Source organism: Sphaerodactylus townsendi, linkage group LG06 (genome assembly GCF_021028975.2).
Source record: "Sphaerodactylus townsendi isolate TG3544 linkage group LG06, MPM_Stown_v2.3, whole genome shotgun sequence".
Classification (NCBI taxonomy): domain Eukaryota; kingdom Metazoa; phylum Chordata; class Lepidosauria; order Squamata; family Sphaerodactylidae; genus Sphaerodactylus; species Sphaerodactylus townsendi.
Window position 1 is genome coordinate 75,111,899 of NC_059430.1, and position 20,442 is coordinate 75,132,340.

Consider the following 20,442-nt stretch of genomic DNA (forward strand, 5'->3'; position numbering starts at 1 on the left):
AAGGTAGAAATAGAATATTGAAAAATATATATGATTTTGTGTCAATATGTTCTTTGTACCTGTAAAATACAGACTTAAGAACATAAGAACGAGCCAGCTGGATCAGACCAAAGTCCATCTAGTCCAGCTCTCTGCTACTCGCAGTGGCCCACCAGGTGCCTCCTTTGAAGGAGCTCACATGCTGTAGCGTAATGCATGAACGCAACGGCCTTCTGCTGGCTGTTGTTCCTCCGGATCTACCCTGGATCTGTTAAGGCATTTGCAATCTCAGATCAAAGAGGATCAAGATTGGTAGCCCATAAATCGACTTTCTCCTTCCATAAATCTGTCCAAGCCCCTTTTAAAGCTATCCAGGTTAGTAGGCCATCACCACCTCCTGTGGTAGCATATTCCAAACACTCAATCACACGTTGCGTGAAGAAGTGTTTCCTTTTATTAGTCCTAATTCTTCCCCCCAGCATTTTCAATGAATGCCCCCTGGTTCTAGTATTGTGAGAAAGAGAGAAAAATTTCTCTCTGTCAACATTTTCTACCCCATGCATAATTTTATAGACTTCAATCATATCCCCCCTTAGCCGCCTCCTCTCCAAACTAAAGAGTCCCAAACGCTGCAGCCTCTCCTCATAGGGAAGGTGCTCCAGTCCCTCAATCATCCTTGTTCCAGTCCCTCAATCATCCTTGTTGCCCTTCTCTGCACTTTTTCTATCTCCTCAATATCCTTTTTGAGATGCGGCGACCAGAACTGGACACAGTACTCCAAGTGCGGTCACACCACTGCTTTATATAAGGGCATGACAATCTTTGCAGTTTTATTATCAATTCCTTTCCTAATGATCCCCAGCATAGAGTTTGCCTTTTTCACAGCTGCCCGTATGCATTGAGTTGACATTCCCATGGAACTATCAACCAAGACCTTTCAATCCCCTTTCCTGGTCTGTGACTGATAGCACTGGACCCCTGTAGCGTATATGTGAAGTTTGGATTTTTTTGCCCCTGTGTGTACATCATCACTCTTTACATCTTTGCTTTCACCACATTGAACTGCATTTGCCATTTTCTGAGCCCACTCTACCTAATTTGTATCAAGGTCCACTTGGAGCTCTTCACAATCCTTGGGGGACACCACTCCCGACATCTCTCCATTGTGAGAACTTCCCATTTACACCCACTCTTTGTTTCCCCTGTTTCTCAACTAGTTTTTAATCTGCATAGGAGGGACTTCCCCTCTTTTATTCCTTCTTCATTGCTGAGTTTTCTCAACAGTCTCCTGGTGAGGAACTTTGTCAAAGGAAAGCCTTTTGGAAATCCAAGTAGACAATGTCCACCGGGTTCTACCCCTGGTCCACATGCCTGTTTACACCCCTCTGCCAAAGTTAGAACTCTAGTAAGTTTTATAGTAAGACACAGGATTTGTTCTCTCTGCAAAAAAGCCATGCTGACTCTTTCTCAGCAGGTCTTGCTTTTCTACATGTTTTATATAATTTTATCTTTAAATGATAGATTCTACTAATTTACTCAGGAACAGATGTCAAACTGACTGGCCTGTAATTTCCCGGGTCCCCCCCTAGATCCTTTCTTAAAGATTGGCGTTGTGACATTGGCCATCTCTCCAGTCTTCAGGGATGGAGCCTGGATTCCAGGGATAAGTAAGCTGCTGCATATTAAAGTGAGAAGATCAGCAATTTCCATGCTTGAGCTCTTTAAGAACTCTTGGGTGAATGCAATCTGGGCCAGGGATTTGGTAACATTTAGTTTATCAATGGCTTGCCAAGAACTTCTTTCCCTTGTCTACCACTCATCTCTATAGTTCCCTCGGATCTGCCCTCCTAAGAAGTTTCTGGTTCAGGATTGCAGGAATGTTTCCTCCACCTCCTCTTGGGTGAAGACAGATGCAAAGCAATTCATTCAGCTTCTCTCTGCAATCTCCCTGCCATCTTTTAGAAGCACTACACCCTTTGTTCCCTTTGTCATCCTAACGGGCCTACCGCTTCCCCTTTTGCTTTGGCTTCCTGCGCTTTTTTTGATGTACTTGAAGAACTGTTTGTTGCTGGTCTTGATGTTCGCAGCCATGCGATTTCCTCATAATCCTTTTTTTTGGCCTCCCCTTACAGCTAACTTGCTTCTCTTTTGCCATCACCATTTGTGTTCCTCTCATATTCTTCATCAGCCAAACTGGACTTCCATTTTCTAAAAGACGATTTTTTCTTTTTCTGATAATTTCCTCATACTCCTCTCTTTGACTTAACCATGAGTGAAAACTTTCTTTTTGGACTGGGTGCTGCCTTTTCTACAACGCCTGTGGACACACATTCCAGCTAATGAGCTTTTATTACTGTGTGTTTTAAATAACCTCCAAGCATCCTGGACAGTTTTGAGCTCTCTTTGGATTTTTTCCCTCTTTCAGCTTCCCCATGGCACTATCCCCCTCATCTTTGAGAGAAATTTCCCTTTCTGAAGTCGCATGTAATGTAACTACATTAGTAGTTGCCACTTGTCTTCGCATGCTGAGATACTTGAATCTAGACGGTAGCATTGTGGTCGCTTTGTTCCCTCATCGGCTCAACAACACTGACTTCCTGCCAATTCAGGTCCTGGGTCCCACATATAGAATTAGATCTAGGATCACTCTCTCCCCTGGTTGGTTCGCCACAACCATCTGCTCTAAGCCACAGAAGTCATTTAGCATATCCAGGAATGCTCTCTCCTTACTCAATGACCTTGAACATGCATTTTTCCAGTTTATGTATGGGGATAGTTAAAAAAATCACCCATTACCACTACTACATTTTTTTGTTTCTTTTGTTGGCCTCTCTAATTTTTTTTTCTTTTCCATCCTCAGAATCCCTCTTGTGCACTTTGGTCAGGGGACGATAATATATTCCTAATATTAAACTGGCTTCATCCCTTTCACACCTTGGTATTGAGTATCCACCAGTGATTCTGTAGGGGAACCAGCTCCCCTTTGCATTGTCTATTTTATATGTGATACTCATGCCTTTCTCGCGATGTAGCAAGGGCAACTCCACCCCCCAATGCGCCCCTATCCTATCTCCTTCCTATAGAGGCCTGTAGCCTGGTATAACAGCATCCCACTGGTTCTCCTCATTCCACCATGTCTCTGTAATGCCCACTATATCAAAGTCCTCCTTCAAAACTCTGTACTCTAGTTCCCACCCATTTTAGGGTCGAATCAAGCTAAACTACTATTAGCATAGAGACACCTGTATACCCTGTCTCTGTCCTTAACCTGGGATTTATGTGCTTTACCCTCAAGTCTTTTGTAGACACTATCCCTTGTCACATGCACATTGCTATGTTCCTCGCTTGTATGTGGTTGATTTAGAAAAACCTCCCTCTCTGTCTGCATCCCCATAGATACTGTTGGACTAGTTAATAAAGTGCCAGTGGAGCAGGTTAACCAATATCAATATCTTGGAATTACATTTTCTTATAACCTCTCCTGGTTACCCCACAAAAAAGCTGCTATTGCAGCTGCTACCATCAGTTATTCTGCCATTGCATCTTTTATGGAAAGGGCCACTCCCTTGTCCCAGCAGCACTAAAAATCTTTAACTCTAAGATAGAAGCACAGTTACTTTATGCAGTATCTATCTGGCTCCAAGCAGTTGACGACTCCTTGAATACTCAAGGTCCAATCCATTAATTTTTCCTGGACTTAAAATTATGGGCCTGCCAAATTGTGTACCGTATACAGCCCCTCTGTTTAGAACTGGGCCAAAATTCATTAGTTTTATAGGGCTTCTGGGTTGAGAGCCTTTAAATTTTGGATTCGCCTGCATTTCTCGCACGATGAGCACCTCAGCTTCGATTCACCTACTTTTGTTTTGATACCTGTGCTAACCCATGGTTTTCTCTGATAGAAAGAAAGGATTGGAATCCGCCACTTGGTATATCTCTCTTTCAACTCTCAAGCTTCCCGCCATCTTAGTCTTCAGAATCCTACAACTTGTTAAAACAAAAATTGTTGGAAAGCTTTAGATGGATTACATTCTAATTAGGGCTTGCTACAGTGAAAACTTGTTCACACACTTACATCTTTCAATACCCTATATCAAAACAGGGATGGCTCCCTATTTGTATTTTTTGACTAATCCTATGCAGAGAAGAGCCCTCACACTTGCTCGTTTCAATGTTTTCCCCTCCGCTTTATTGCGTGGTAGATTTAACAACTTGGAAATGAGCGAAAGGGTATGCTCTTGTGGTGAACAACAAATTGAAACATTGCCACATCAACTGCTTTGCTGCTCTAAATTTGCTAATATTAGATTAAAATATTCCAATATTCTCTCTAGGATACCTAGTGAAATGGGAGAATCAGGTAGACTCCCTTTCCTTCTGGACAATTCTGACAATGAAACTTGTAAATTGGTAGCACGATTTTTACTGGAGGTGATGTACAATCAATAATTTATATTCTATCTTAAACCTTTGTATTTGTGTACCTTTTATCTCAGGTTTTTAATTGTTATGACTATTGTTATGCCAAATAAAGGCTTATTATTATTATTATTAAATATTATTTGTCCATCAATGTACATAAATGGAGCAAAACAAACAACTGAATCAAGAACACGAGCAATGAAAATGACTGATCAAGATCACCAAACGAAAAACAAAAAGGCCTATTATATATCCCTAACATTTCAAAATAGTTCTCTCTCACAGAACTCCTCCTTGAAAATCTATTCAGATTATCAAGAATGAATGGATCTTGTATATTTCATAAGCAAAGCTTACAAAACTGAGTTTCTAAAGAAATAGATTTTATTTATATAAAACATTTCCACAACTGGAAAGCTCCCCCACATACCTCCAAAAACTCACAACATGAGACGTATGGTAGGAAAATGGCATCTTGAGGCAGCTGCTCTCTGGGTGCACTCCCCACTACATCAGGGGGCAGGGCTCAGGGGGGCAGTTTCCGTGCTTATAAAAGCATCCTTGAGTTCCCGTGTTTATAAAATCAAAGGAGCCGAGGATGGAGCCTTTCAGTCGCTTTTGTTCTCCCCAGAGGGGAGGGCAGAAGGGACTGCTGGCTGCCAGCTAGGAACTGCAAGGGAGGCAAGGTTTGGGGGAGCAGTGTCCTCAGGCTTCCTTGGCCCCACCCACATCAATAACGGCATGGGTGGGACCGAGGGCACCCAAAGACCCATCTTTCTGGTCACATGGGGGGGCAATTTTGTGCTCCCCACATTACCAGATTAGTGGTGCCTAGGGGCAGAGGGTACCTCTCGTCCCTAGGCAAATATGCCACTGCTCACAACCAACTGAACTTTTCTGTGAAATAAATGGTATCAATGGTACCATTGGTACCACACAGTTCTTTAATGATCACAAAGGGCAAAAATGGTACCACACAGTTCTTTAATGATCACAAAGGGCAAAAAAGTAGAATTAGAACAAATCACTAGTCTTCCCACAAAATTAATTCTTCAGATTTGTTGGGTAGGAAACTTTCAACACAGTCCTGGAAGAGAAGGAATGCCAGAAGTGAATGGACAAACGCCATGCTTTCACAACCAGTCATCAATGCATCTTTTGTGGAAAGCATGTCTGCAAGTTAAAATCTGAACCACTTCTTTCTGCTTGTATGCCTCTAAGCACACAACACAAATGTCCTCTTCTAGATCAGTTTCACCTTTTTAACATTTGCGCATCTCAAGAAAGTGAACAGCTTTCTGGAGTTCAGTTTTTGCTACGCAACATCTCCTTTCCTCATGTCTTGCCATCATCAGTTCTAGAGAACAACAGAATAAGAAGTAGGCTACAAATGTCAAAATGAGGCAGGAGGCACATAAGTACTGCACTTCCAGAAGCACCGCACAATTCCCACTTTAGGAAACATCTTGATTTCAGTGGGAGTCCGCTTGAAAAGGAAAAGGACATGTTCAGGAGTGATACCGCTTTTTATATTCAACAGTTTAAATGCAAGTTGGGCGAAATCCCAATATACTCCTTTGAAATCAAGCTGGCACTGGAAGGAAACTTTTCAACTTGTGCCAATGATTATTAGTGGGAAAACACTACATAAAAGCCTTTGCCAATAGAAAGATTTATACCTTTTATTATGATTATTTAAAAACATTTATACTCAGCACAATGCTCTCAAAGCAGCTTTCCCATAAAAGTTAAAACAGTATATAACAAGCAAACAAATCCATAAGAGACAGACACTAAAGCATTAGTCCCAGTTTTTAAAATGACTTTAAAAAGCAGACCTACTCAGCAACAACTGAGAGAATAATACATAGTAAAGGTGCAATGTGAGAAGAAGAGGCAAAGAAAACAAAACAATGGGTAGGGGGGAACAGCTACAGAGAAGAAAGCCTCCCAAATAAAATAAGTCTTGGGAGAAAAAGAGAAAGGCTTTTATCTGGTGTCTAACAGTCAACATGCCAGGCACCAGGTAGACCGCCATGTGAGGCATAAGAAAGGTTCCACAACAGTTCTATGGATTACAGTTCCCACATGAATGCTGGCAAAGGAGACGAAGTCAGAACATTTAAAAGTCCCTTCCTGCCATGCCTCAATGGCTGCTTTTTCCCAAATTGTCCAGCTTACCAATAAAGACCTGCAAATAGGTCCTGCAGAGGTAAGGAAACTGCATACTTGCGGCTGGGCTCTTCCCAGGGGGATATGCCACCTGCAGAATTCTCTCCCTCTGGGTGTTGGCCAGCACCTATTGTTACTTTTAAAGCATTAGGTCAAGGCCTTTTTATTTGTCCAGGCTTTTAGGTAGCTTTTCTGAGTTTTTTTTTTTATTGACAGTCTGTTGTGTACATTACCAGCTATTTTATGCACACAAGACTTTTTGCATAGAGAAAAGTTAATTTGACTATCTTGGTGCTCCCTTCATAAACATGTTCTTTTTTCAAAAAAAATCACAGTATTCATAGAAGATTATTGTAGGAATATAATGTTGTCAAGATGGGCATATACGGAAGCACATACAGAGTTAGTGCCAATAGTCTGCTCCAGGGTTCTTTGGACACTTTTTTAAAAAAACATTAAAAACTGCACGTTAAACTTTCTGGTATTGAAAAGCAAAAAAATATTTGCATTTATCTTGCACAAGAATGACTGGTCCAAAATGATGCTTGAAAAGTTGTAGCTTACATGATAGTTTTCAAAATACGTTCTGAATATAAAATTAATTTAGATTTAATAATTATCCAGTTGCACTTCAGACAGCTAGGTTTCAATGGGAAGATTAATGAACATTTGGGAAAAGCTCAATCTCTTTAAATTTTAGTACGCGAGTGGCAAATTGTATAAATTAGACTTTTTCTCTGCATCCCAATTAGACATCAAGCTTTGTACAGTCTTAATAAGTAACAGCAAAATATCTTAGCTATAGTAACTTCTCCTTTTCTCTTTTCATTTAGAAAAATAATAGATATTTAGGGGCAGAGTATTTTGTAAGCAATGAAACGTGTCTTAAATACATTTATACTTGTTCTCACTCCTGTTCTTAGTGGAGATTTCCCTCTTATGGATTGAGCTGCACACTAGTGCCTAATCACTCCTGTTTAAAGAATGACTTTGTGTCCATCTATACAAAACTAAAGAAAAAGCATGCACCTACAAAAACAGGTGTCTGGACAGTGGAACAATTATGCACAGGGTGTTCACTGCACAGTGGATGCGAATGTCCGCTACAGCAAGATTTCTGGTATGGACGTATTTCCTCTAGCCCCACTTTCACTTGTCACTCTTGCTGCTACAAGCAAATCCACTTACAGCATGTTTTAAATTTTGCTTTGCTGCCAGATTTCCTAGTGGGCACAGCTTTGTCCCAGACCTCTTCCATTTGCCCACAGCCAGCCTACCTAGTCTTATCCCCCTCACTTGCATTGCTTTGCACACTTCCCTCTTCCCCTCCTCCCTGTTGCAGACTAGGTCCCACTTCCTGTCCTGCCATATAATTTCTGTTGCTTGTGGCCTACCCACTCCTGCATATCTTGAGATAAATAGATTTTTAAAAAATTAAACAACCATATCAACATATCGATAAATCAATAGTAACACTAAAAAAGTAAAAATAAAAAGTAGTCAGTCAGTCCAAACAACTGATTTATTACTCCAATCCAATCCAAAAATATTTATTAGGCATAATATCCAGGAAAGTTTACTATATAGGGGAATATTTAAAATAAAAATTTTGATCAACAAACTGGGACATCTCCAGCCTCGTAGTTTTATACACAAGCAATCAGTGATTCTATCCCTCACTGGGAAAAGCCAATCAGTCTTGATGCTTGGGTGTACAGCACATCAAAAGACAGATGATCGTGAACCTGGGAAGGTTAGCAAAAGGCAGTTCATGTTGTATTTTTGAGGTTTTGCAGTTTGCATGCTGCCATTACTCCTCCCTCACTACCCACCATAAAAATCAATCAGTATTTGGGCAAAGTGTACAGATGCCGTATTCTAGACTATTCTTTAATAGTTCGCCTTTTTATGTCAATATATCAGTCTATTGATCTATTGATTGATCTATGGATAAGATTAAAGATAAAAAATTAAGATTATATTAAAAATTAAAGCATGCATACACACACACACACGGACACAAGCAAAAAACCAGCTGATGGCAATTCCCTGCTCCACTGTAATAATGCAGCGGGTAATAATGCTGAACATGTCCCAAAACAAAGACTCCCTGGCCAGTTCTCTCTGAAGTTAAGGGAACCTTGCCATGTATAATCAACCACTGAGTGCACAAAAGCAAATTTTCACTTAACAATTTCAATCTTTAGAAGAATTTCCGGAGGAAGTGGCACTGTATACATATAACCACAAGCTGCACAAATTCATATACCCCAACAAATAATTACAAATTCTGACACCTATATTATCAAAACTTGAGTAGCATCCAGAAACCAAGCTGAGACATGATATTAAATAGGTATTCATTTCAAAAGTCTAAAAGCATAGTTGAAAAAGGCACTGTTCTGCAACTAGTTTTTCCTGTGGAGTATTCGGTCAATTTTCTTCTTCCCTCCTAGTAGCCTCTAACTCTTCATAATCGCCATGTCACTGCTTCTCCTCTCTCTGGCCAGGAAGAAAATTATCCAGGCAGGTATATGGCCTTCACAAGGAAACAAAATATGTTTCTCACATACTGAAATTGGTCACATTTTCATGAACATTAGAAGATAAGAACAATTAAATTGCAAACGTCTATGGAGTTCTTTGAACAAGCATAACTTACATTGGCGAATATCCAGCAATCTTACCATACGAGCCTGCACAGTGGAATGTTTCAGACTTTTTCAGCTGATGCAATTTTGACACTGGGTGTGGGAGGGCATGCCACACTACATGTGATCCTCTAGCACAGGGGTCGGGAACCTTTTCCCCTCAAAGAGCCATTTGGCTCACCCACCCCCCACTCGCTGGCACGCCCCCCGCTTCCCCGGGCTTCCACTGTACTCGCCACACTTCCTCGGCTCACACACACACACCCGCCTCGCAGGGCAGGCGTAGATAGGCCCGGCGGTTCGGCCTTTGCCGGGCTGCTTCGGGCGAAAGTGGATGCGCCTACTCTGCTCCTTACAGGGCGGGTGAAGAGGTGTCTGCTGCTCGGCGGCTCGGCTCGGGCCGGCCAACGGATGTTCCCGATCCCCTGCCTCTTGCAGGGCGAAGAGGTGCTCGCTGCTCGGCCGGGCCGGCCGCCGGGGTAACGATGCTCCCGCCCTGCTCCTTGCAGGGCGGGAGAAGAGGTGCCCCCCCCCCCCCCCCACCCTCCCCCTGGCCGCCCCCCCCCCCCCCCCCGCCCCCCCCGCCCGCCCCCCGGCCCCCCGCACCCCCCCCCCCCCCCCCCCCCCCGCCACCCGCCCCCCCCCCCCCCCCCCCCCCCCCCCCCCCCCGCCCTCCGCCCCCCCCCGCCGCCGCCCCCCCCCCCCCCCGGCCCCCCCCCCCCCAACCACCCCCCCCCCCCACCCCCCCCTCCCCCCCAACCCCCCCCCCCCCCACCCCCCCCCCCCCCCACCCCCCCCCCCCCCCACCCCCCCCCCCCCCCACCCCCCCCCCCCCCCACCCCCCCCCCCCCCCACCCCCCCCCCCCCCCACCCCCCCCCCCCCCCACCCCCCCCCCCCCCCACCCCCCCCCCCCCCCACCCCCCCCCCCCCCCACCCCCCCCCCCCCCCACCCCCCCCCCCCCCCACCCCCCCCCCCCCCCACCCCCCCCCCCCCCCACCCCCCCCCCCCCCCACCCCCCCCCCCCCCCACCCCCCCCCCCCCCCACCCCCCCCCCCCCCCACCCCCCCCCCCCCCCACCCCCCCCCCCCCCCACCCCCCCCCCCCCCCACCCCCCCCCCCCCCCACCCCCCCCCCCCCCCACCCCCCCCCCCCCCCACCCCCCCCCCCCCCCACCCCCCCCCCCCCCCACCCCCCCCCCCCCCCACCCCCCCCCCCCCCCACCCCCCCCCCCCCCCACCCCCCCCCCCCCCCACCCCCCCCCCCCCCCACCCCCCCCCCCCCCCACCCCCCCCCCCCCCCACCCCCCCCCCCCCCCACCCCCCCCCCCCCCCACCCCCCCCCCCCCCCACCCCCCCCCCCCCCCACCCCCCCCCCCCCCCACCCCCCCCCCCCCCCACCCCCCCCCCCCCCCACCCCCCCCCCCCCCCACCCCCCCCCCCCCCCACCCCCCCCCCCCCCCACCCCCCCCCCCCCCCACCCCCCCCCCCCCCCACCCCCCCCCCCCCCCACCCCCCCCCCCCCCCACCCCCCCCCCCCCCCACCCCCCCCCCCCCCCACCCCCCCCCCCCCCCACCCCCCCCCCCCCCCACCCCCCCCCCCCCCCACCCCCCCCCCCCCCCACCCCCCCCCCCCCCCACCCCCCCCCCCCCCCACCCCCCCCCCCCCCCACCCCCCCCCCCCCCCACCCCCCCCCCCCCCCACCCCCCCCCCCCCCCACCCCCCCCCCCCCCCACCCCCCCCCCCCCCCACCCCCCCCCCCCCCCACCCCCCCCCCCCCCCACCCCCCCCCCCCCCCACCCCCCCCCCCCCCCACCCCCCCCCCCCCCCACCCCCCCCCCCCCCCACCCCCCCCCCCCCCCACCCCCCCCCCCCCCCACCCCCCCCCCCCCCCACCCCCCCCCCCCCCCACCCCCCCCCCCCCCCACCCCCCCCCCCCCCCACCCCCCCCCCCCCCCACCCCCCCCCCCCCCCACCCCCCCCCCCCCCCACCCCCCCCCCCCCCCACCCCCCCCCCCCCCCACCCCCCCCCCCCCCCACCCCCCCCCCCCCCCACCCCCCCCCCCCCCCACCCCCCCCCCCCCCCACCCCCCCCCCCCCCCACCCCCCCCCCCCCCCACCCCCCCCCCCCCCCACCCCCCCCCCCCCCCACCCCCCCCCCCCCCCACCCCCCCCCCCCCCCACCCCCCCCCCCCCCCACCCCCCCCCCCCCCCACCCCCCCCCCCCCCCACCCCCCCCCCCCCCCACCCCCCCCCCCCCCCACCCCCCCCCCCCCCCACCCCCCCCCCCCCCCACCCCCCCCCCCCCCCACCCCCCCCCCCCCCCACCCCCCCCCCCCCCCACCCCCCCCCCCCCCCACCCCCCCCCCCCCCCACCCCCCCCCCCCCCCACCCCCCCCCCCCCCCACCCCCCCCCCCCCCCACCCCCCCCCCCCCCCACCCCCCCCCCCCCCCACCCCCCCCCCCCCCCACCCCCCCCCCCCCCCACCCCCCCCCCCCCCCACCCCCCCCCCCCCCCACCCCCCCCCCCCCCCACCCCCCCCCCCCCCCACCCCCCCCCCCCCCCACCCCCCCCCCCCCCCACCCCCCCCCCCCCCCACCCCCCCCCCCCCCCACCCCCCCCCCCCCCCACCCCCCCCCCCCCCCACCCCCCCCCCCCCCCACCCCCCCCCCCCCCCACCCCCCCCCCCCCCCACCCCCCCCCCCCCCCACCCCCCCCCCCCCCCACCCCCCCCCCCCCCCACCCCCCCCCCCCCCCACCCCCCCCCCCCCCCACCCCCCCCCCCCCCCACCCCCCCCCCCCCCCACCCCCCCCCCCCCCCACCCCCCCCCCCCCCCACCCCCCCCCCCCCCCACCCCCCCCCCCCCCCACCCCCCCCCCCCCCCACCCCCCCCCCCCCCCACCCCCCCCCCCCCCCACCCCCCCCCCCCCCCACCCCCCCCCCCCCCCACCCCCCCCCCCCCCCACCCCCCCCCCCCCCCACCCCCCCCCCCCCCCACCCCCCCCCCCCCCCACCCCCCCCCCCCCCCACCCCCCCCCCCCCCCACCCCCCCCCCCCCCCACCCCCCCCCCCCCCCACCCCCCCCCCCCCCCACCCCCCCCCCCCCCCACCCCCCCCCCCCCCCACCCCCCCCCCCCCCCACCCCCCCCCCCCCCCACCCCCCCCCCCCCCCACCCCCCCCCCCCCCCACCCCCCCCCCCCCCCACCCCCCCCCCCCCCCACCCCCCCCCCCCCCCACCCCCCCCCCCCCCCACCCCCCCCCCCCCCCACCCCCCCCCCCCCCCACCCCCCCCCCCCCCCACCCCCCCCCCCCCCCACCCCCCCCCCCCCCCACCCCCCCCCCCCCCCACCCCCCCCCCCCCCCACCCCCCCCCCCCCCCACCCCCCCCCCCCCCCACCCCCCCCCCCCCCCACCCCCCCCCCCCCCCACCCCCCCCCCCCCCCACCCCCCCCCCCCCCCACCCCCCCCCCCCCCCACCCCCCCCCCCCCCCACCCCCCCCCCCCCCCACCCCCCCCCCCCCCCACCCCCCCCCCCCCCCACCCCCCCCCCCCCCCACCCCCCCCCCCCCCCACCCCCCCCCCCCCCCACCCCCCCCCCCCCCCACCCCCCCCCCCCCCCACCCCCCCCCCCCCCCACCCCCCCCCCCCCCCACCCCCCCCCCCCCCCACCCCCCCCCCCCCCCACCCCCCCCCCCCCCCACCCCCCCCCCCCCCCACCCCCCCCCCCCCCCACCCCCCCCCCCCCCCACCCCCCCCCCCCCCCACCCCCCCCCCCCCCCACCCCCCCCCCCCCCCACCCCCCCCCCCCCCCACCCCCCCCCCCCCCCACCCCCCCCCCCCCCCACCCCCCCCCCCCCCCACCCCCCCCCCCCCCCACCCCCCCCCCCCCCCACCCCCCCCCCCCCCCACCCCCCCCCCCCCCCACCCCCCCCCCCCCCCACCCCCCCCCCCCCCCACCCCCCCCCCCCCCCACCCCCCCCCCCCCCCACCCCCCCCCCCCCCCACCCCCCCCCCCCCCCACCCCCCCCCCCCCCCACCCCCCCCCCCCCCCACCCCCCCCCCCCCCCACCCCCCCCCCCCCCCACCCCCCCCCCCCCCCACCCCCCCCCCCCCCCACCCCCCCCCCCCCCCACCCCCCCCCCCCCCCACCCCCCCCCCCCCCCACCCCCCCCCCCCCCCACCCCCCCCCCCCCCCACCCCCCCCCCCCCCCACCCCCCCCCCCCCCCACCCCCCCCCCCCCCCACCCCCCCCCCCCCCCACCCCCCCCCCCCCCCACCCCCCCCCCCCCCCACCCCCCCCCCCCCCCACCCCCCCCCCCCCCCACCCCCCCCCCCCCCCACCCCCCCCCCCCCCCACCCCCCCCCCCCCCCACCCCCCCCCCCCCCCACCCCCCCCCCCCCCCACCCCCCCCCCCCCCCACCCCCCCCCCCCCCCACCCCCCCCCCCCCCCACCCCCCCCCCCCCCCACCCCCCCCCCCCCCCACCCCCCCCCCCCCCCACCCCCCCCCCCCCCCACCCCCCCCCCCCCCCACCCCCCCCCCCCCCCACCCCCCCCCCCCCCCACCCCCCCCCCCCCCCACCCCCCCCCCCCCCCACCCCCCCCCCCCCCCACCCCCCCCCCCCCCCACCCCCCCCCCCCCCCACCCCCCCCCCCCCCCACCCCCCCCCCCCCCCACCCCCCCCCCCCCCCACCCCCCCCCCCCCCCACCCCCCCCCCCCCCCACCCCCCCCCCCCCCCACCCCCCCCCCCCCCCACCCCCCCCCCCCCCCACCCCCCCCCCCCCCCACCCCCCCCCCCCCCCACCCCCCCCCCCCCCCACCCCCCCCCCCCCCCACCCCCCCCCCCCCCCACCCCCCCCCCCCCCCACCCCCCCCCCCCCCCACCCCCCCCCCCCCCCACCCCCCCCCCCCCCCACCCCCCCCCCCCCCCACCCCCCCCCCCCCCCACCCCCCCCCCCCCCCACCCCCCCCCCCCCCCACCCCCCCCCCCCCCCACCCCCCCCCCCCCCCACCCCCCCCCCCCCCCACCCCCCCCCCCCCCCACCCCCCCCCCCCCCCACCCCCCCCCCCCCCCACCCCCCCCCCCCCCCACCCCCCCCCCCCCCCACCCCCCCCCCCCCCCACCCCCCCCCCCCCCCACCCCCCCCCCCCCCCACCCCCCCCCCCCCCCACCCCCCCCCCCCCCCACCCCCCCCCCCCCCCACCCCCCCCCCCCCCCACCCCCCCCCCCCCCCACCCCCCCCCCCCCCCACCCCCCCCCCCCCCCACCCCCCCCCCCCCCCACCCCCCCCCCCCCCCACCCCCCCCCCCCCCCACCCCCCCCCCCCCCCACCCCCCCCCCCCCCCCCCCCCCCCCCCCCCCCCCCCCCCCCCCCCGCACCCCCCCCCCCCCGCACCCCCCCCCCCACCCACCCCCCCCCCCCCCCACCCCCCCCCCCCCCCGCCCCCCCCCCCCCCCTCCCCCCCCCCCCCCCCGGGACCCCCCCCCCCCCCCCCCCCCCCCCCCCCCCTCCCCCCCCCCCCCAGGGGGGGGGGGGGGGGGGAAAGGGAAGTTTCTGCCAGCATGCCCAGATGCTGATTCAAAACAAAGGATACAAATATAATACATTGAGGTATTATTTATTACTACTGTTTATATTCTAATATTTTAGCCCCATGTGGAAGCTTAATTTTTGTTGGCCATGCTTCTTGTCCTTTTAAATGAGTTGTTAAAAATATAATTAAACTTCATATCTTAAATAAACTTAAATATAATTAAACTTCATATCTAATCATTAATTATGAATATGAGGAAGTTATGGGATCAGCAAAGGGCAGCCTTTCCTGTTCATGAATTATAAATAGATTGGTTGTTGTGGTTTAGGAAGGCTGTTTGGTTGGTCTGGTAGATCTTGGGCTAAACGTTGCACCTGCATCTGCAGCTGGCATCTTCAGGGGTGTATCACAACACACTTCTCTATGGGATACACTTCGAAGATGCCAGCTGCAGATGCACGCAAAACTTTAGGAACAGGATCTACTAGACCACGGTCAAACAGTTCAGAAAACCCACAGCAACCAGTTGAATCGGGCTATGAAAGTCTTCGGACAATTTAGCTGGAAGTTCTTTAAAACAAATGCCAGTGAACTTGAGCTTTGCTATTTGTGCACAATGGAAAGAAATATATATAAACAAACATGTTCTTCCCTTTGTAGCATGACCATAATGAAGTCTATTTTCCCTAAGGCTGGTACAAGAGTCTCCATCTTAAATAGAAGAGCAGAGAACTATGTGTTGTAGAGAGATTTATTTTTCTCCTGTTACCATCCTGTTACCATAAGGCGAGGTACAGTTTGGGGAAATGTTTTGCTGGGGTTGGGGTTACAACAGACCTGTACCCAGCTGTTCCTGCACACTTGAATATTATAGCACAGAGCAGCCAAATGCAGGCTGCATTACCTTTGTATTAAAAACAGGGTCCACCTTTGACCCAGTTGAGAAGGAATTATTCTGTTACAGTTATAAGCCAAAATGTATTAAGTTTAGACTTTTAATGAATTTTAAGATGGATGTTTTTAGTTCATCTGTGTTTTAAAATAGTATTTAATGTGATGATTTTTTTATTGTTTATTATACACTGGAAATCTCCCTGAGCCTGGGAGGCGAAGCGTGGCATGTAAACTGTATAAAATAAATGCATTAAATAAAGTAGACTGGAATTGCGTAGGCATTACTGCCAGGAAAGCCAGTATGATGAAGTGGTTAGGATCTGGGAGACCCAAGTGTGAATTCCCACTCTTGATATGGAAACTGGACCAGGCACTGCCAGAAGGGGATAATGTCGTAAGTTACTTTGGGTATCCCAGATCCTAACCAAAAGCTTGCACTGCACATATCACCTCTATAAGCTCTTTGAAAAATTTAGTAAGTTTTGGCCATCTTCGCGTTCATGTTTCAGTGCTTGTTCCTTGATTGTATGCCAAGCAAGATTGTCTTGATAGTCTTTGCAACGGACCACAAAGAATCGTGGTTTCACGCAATGTGTGTGATGAGGTAATGCCTTGAAGAGTATCAGTTGATGGGCAGAGTTAAGGTAGGAACTAGGAAAAGCAGTTAGGAGCCTGGGACTGGGAAAGTTAAGACTAAGAGCATTGTCAGTATTAAAATTCAATGTGTGCAACTACTGTGAAAAACATGACTTGAGATTTGTCCCTGTCCTCCCTCCCTCCCTGGCTCTGGGCTGTGTTTCCAATGCTCGGGGGGGGTAGACAAATGGGGGTGTTGGATATAATTCCCTAAAACGTTTTAACTGCAGTAATAAAACATTTTGAAAGCATTTTGAAAATGTTGTCAACAAATTTTATTTCTTCTGTGTGGCACAGCCCCATTGCTGTGTTCAGATTTGTGAGTTGGGGCATGTTCTATAATGTGATTGTGACTTTGATATGACCTGGGGCAAAAAAAATCATTGTTTTGTCATGGTGGGAGAGGGCAGCCACCGATGGGGGTGGGGACGCAAAACTCAGATTTTGTCCCCGGGCTCCATTTTCCCTAGATACATCTCTGTTAAAAGAAAATATGACCTTCTACTTTCGGTTTTGTAGAGGCTAAGTTCTGCCTCATGAGGGAGGGCACTGGGCTTGAAAACTGGTGAAAGTACCAACAACAGTACTGGAGGGGAGGTACAGAAAAATCCAGAGGCGGAGTGAGGGGGAACTGCACCTGGGGCGCGCAGACCCTGCGCCCCTGCCGCAGCACTGCCCACCCTGCTCTGGAATGCCCCGCCCCCAGAACGCCCAGGCCACGCCCCCACCGTGTCACTCCCCTCCTGGTCCCGTTGGCCCCACCACCATCGGAACCTGTTGTTAAAATTTTTGAATCCCACCACTGGACACAAGTATTCTTTACATTCTTCATTCTCCAGATTCCATACCCCAATCCTGGGGACAGAGAACTGGAAAACTACTTGCCTGAAACCTGGGTCTCCTGGATCCAAATTTGACACTAACCAGTACCCTACACTAGCTCTGTTTCACAGAAACAAATGGTTATAGCTAACAGCTGCTATTAACAGCTCCAGAGAAAACATTTTTTTAAAAAAAGGATTCACAAATATTTACTGCATCATGAAAAATGGTGGCTACGAAAGCTCCTGCTAACGGTTTCCAAAATAATCAAGCAATAAAAAAATAAGCACATTAACAGCATGTACTACATGCAAATATATCTACAGGGCACTGTGTCCCAAGTTAAATCACTTTCTAGTGATTTTTCCGAAACTGTTTTTTTAAAGAAAAATAAGAAATGCACAATTGCATGAGGTAACTATCACAGAACGCTAACCATCCAAGAAAATGTAGAACTGACACCGTACTCAAATGAATTAAATTCAAGAGCAAGGAAATTACAGTGTGAACATTATGAATGTGTTTGTTTTTCAGCCCCCCTCCCAGCAAGCCAGAATTCGCCACCATGCCTAATCTTCATTCTCATCTTCACCGCTCATCTGTGACACTTGCGTAAACTTCACACGTTAAAGCTAAGCTTTTCAACACTTCAGCAGTAACAGCATCACCCTGGTTCACAGAAAATGTTCAGTGCCTAACCAGTGTACAAACTGAGGGCTTCAGTGATTATCAGAGAAAAAAACACTTTGGGAAAGGAGCTGTCTGGAAACATGCTTAATGCTTTACTCTTCCTCTACAAAATAAAGAAAATATCTGGAATCCTACAAGCAGAAAAGGGATGAGAGAATTGGGGAAGGAGAATTTTGATCAGAGAAGTGGCAGGTAGGAAGAGGGTGAATTATCATTTCTTACTCATCCACTATAAACATTCCCTCACAAGGCTAAGTCTCTGGTTCATATTGGTGGATAGGGATTGTGTGCCTCTGATGGATGCACTTGTTGGCCAAATTCGGATCAGTTCTGTTGCATGCTCAACAAGTCTACAGCCCAACATAATTTTTCTAGACTGGAAACAGTCCCATTGGGATAATCATGTACACTGAATGGGATACACGTAGGCTTCCCCCAAAGAGTATCTACCCCTGTAACCATTACAGGTCTGAGAAAACAGCTAGTGGGGAGGGGGTTAGCCCTCCAGAGGAGATAAAATAATGAACTGTTCTGACTCCTATTGTGACTTCTGTTTTTTGGAATTCAACAACATAAATTTAAATGCAATGTTTTGATACATCGTAACAGAATAGCACACTTAACATTTTATAACACCAGACAAGAGTTTGATGGTCCTACCATCTCTGGCTTTTAGAGATGACACTGATATGTTGCCCAAAATTTTCTGGGCCCCAGATTCAACTTTTAAGATGCAACAACTATTTAAAACGAAAATTTATCTCAAGCTTAGATCTGCTATAATAGGCTCTGACAATCAATTCTCTACAGTAGCATACCAGCAGAAAATGGCTCCAGGGGCAAGTACTAAAACTGCGCCGCTGAGCCTACCAAAATTGTGTCCTCCCACCAAAATCATGCCCCTACCTCTCCAAAGCAGGGGTGGCAGGAAAGCAAGGTGGGAGGAGAGAGAGGCAACAAGAGGGAGAGAGGGGCAACAGGCAAAGGCACAAGGTGGTGTGAGAACAAGGTGGCATGTGGGAGAGAGAGGGAGCAGGCAAGCAAGCGGTGGGAGAGTGAGGAAAGGAAAGAGGGGCAGGAGGCCGAATGCAACCCCCCATGTGACCGAGCTAAGTGGCACCTGGGTCGTGAAACCCCCTGCCCCCAAGATACGTCTGTGGTCCTCTAGAAGTTATTCAAACATATGAGAATGGAATGATTCCTATAACAGACTAATTTAAATCACACACCATTGTGTGAGGGAGAAAGAAAAGGAAATACTATAATATACAGTTTGACAGAGGATGCAAGGATCTGAAAACCCACATATTGGCTATTTACCATTGCTATAGGGATTCTTATGGACCAATTTGGGGACCGGGCTGAAGGGAGTTATGGAGGCAATGTGGCCTGATGCTGGCGGATTTGTCCTCCCTGGGGTACTTACCGCTGCAGAGGGGCAAATCCACTGGCAGGCAGCTACTGCGGCCCTTCACAACAGCACTCATGCACCACTGCCAGCTCTACCAGCATAGCAGGGGCATTCCAGAGGCATGGCCAGAGGCACTCTGGCTTTGCCTCCTGGGACGCTGGCACCTGGGTCATGGATTAACACCAGGCCTATTACTCTCCTTTCCATAGCTGGGAAGCTTTATGCCAAACACATATTATGTAAACTTACTTCTTGGATGTCCCAGCACAAGATACTGGGACATCCAAGTAACATATTGGATTGAGAAATGGGAAAACCAGATTGGATCACTGCACCACCTTCAATCATTTGATTAATAAACATGGCAGGAAAGTTAATCTAAGATATGTACTGCTTTTTAGATCTTAAAGGAGTCTTTGATTCAATTCCAAGAAACTTGTTCTGGGGCAAACTGGGGCAAACTAATTGATAGGAAGTTGCTCCTTATTAGAAAATTGTATACTTCAACAAACTGTCAAATTAAATACTCTTCATCAGAGAACTATCTTCCAAAATTCCTACCAACAAAGGAGTTAAACAGGGTTGCATCTTAGCTCTAACTTTGTTGAGTATTGATGGGCATTGCCCCAAACGTGGCTCTGTTCATGTACCATTACTTATATATGCTGATAGAGCAGTTCTACTATCCTGTTTGTATGTAGACCTGAATGGTTTACTTAACAGCTGCTCTAGCTTCTGCACAAGAAATGGGTTCACAATAAATTATGTGAAATCTAAAATCTTTGTGTTTGCAAGGTCTTGGAAACCTTCTGAATGGGAAACTAATGGCAATATTGTAAATTCTCCAAATATCTAGGTATACACTTTCAATATAATACTGGTTTGACCATCCATTGCAAACTGGCAATTAGAACTGCTTAGAATAATACCTCAGACAGCATCTGTTTTTTCTTCACTAGAGGCTCACAATATGTTCCTGCTGCACTTAAAGTCTTTAATGCAAAAGTTAGCTCGCAATTGTTATATGGCACATCGATCTGGATTGAATAACTTTCTTCGTAAAACTCTTAAGCTACCCAGTTGTGTGCCATATGTGGTCAGCGATTGCTTGAAATTAAAGCACGGCTCATATCCTGGCTATGCCTGCATTTTGAGTCTACCAATCTCACTCATCAAACGCTCACTGAATCTCAGCTATCTGACTCAGCCATCTGACTGGCCAACATG

At 54.6% G+C, this 20,442-nt stretch overlaps 1 protein-coding gene across 1 annotated transcript in view; it reads right to left on the minus strand.

Annotated features, from left to right (window-relative positions):
* The window catches only part of CADPS2 (calcium dependent secretion activator 2), a gene marked incomplete at its 5' end in the record, with an annotated part of 402,437 nt that overhangs the window by 280,040 nt on the left and 101,955 nt on the right, over window positions 1-20,442 (minus strand). The window lies entirely within an intron of this gene.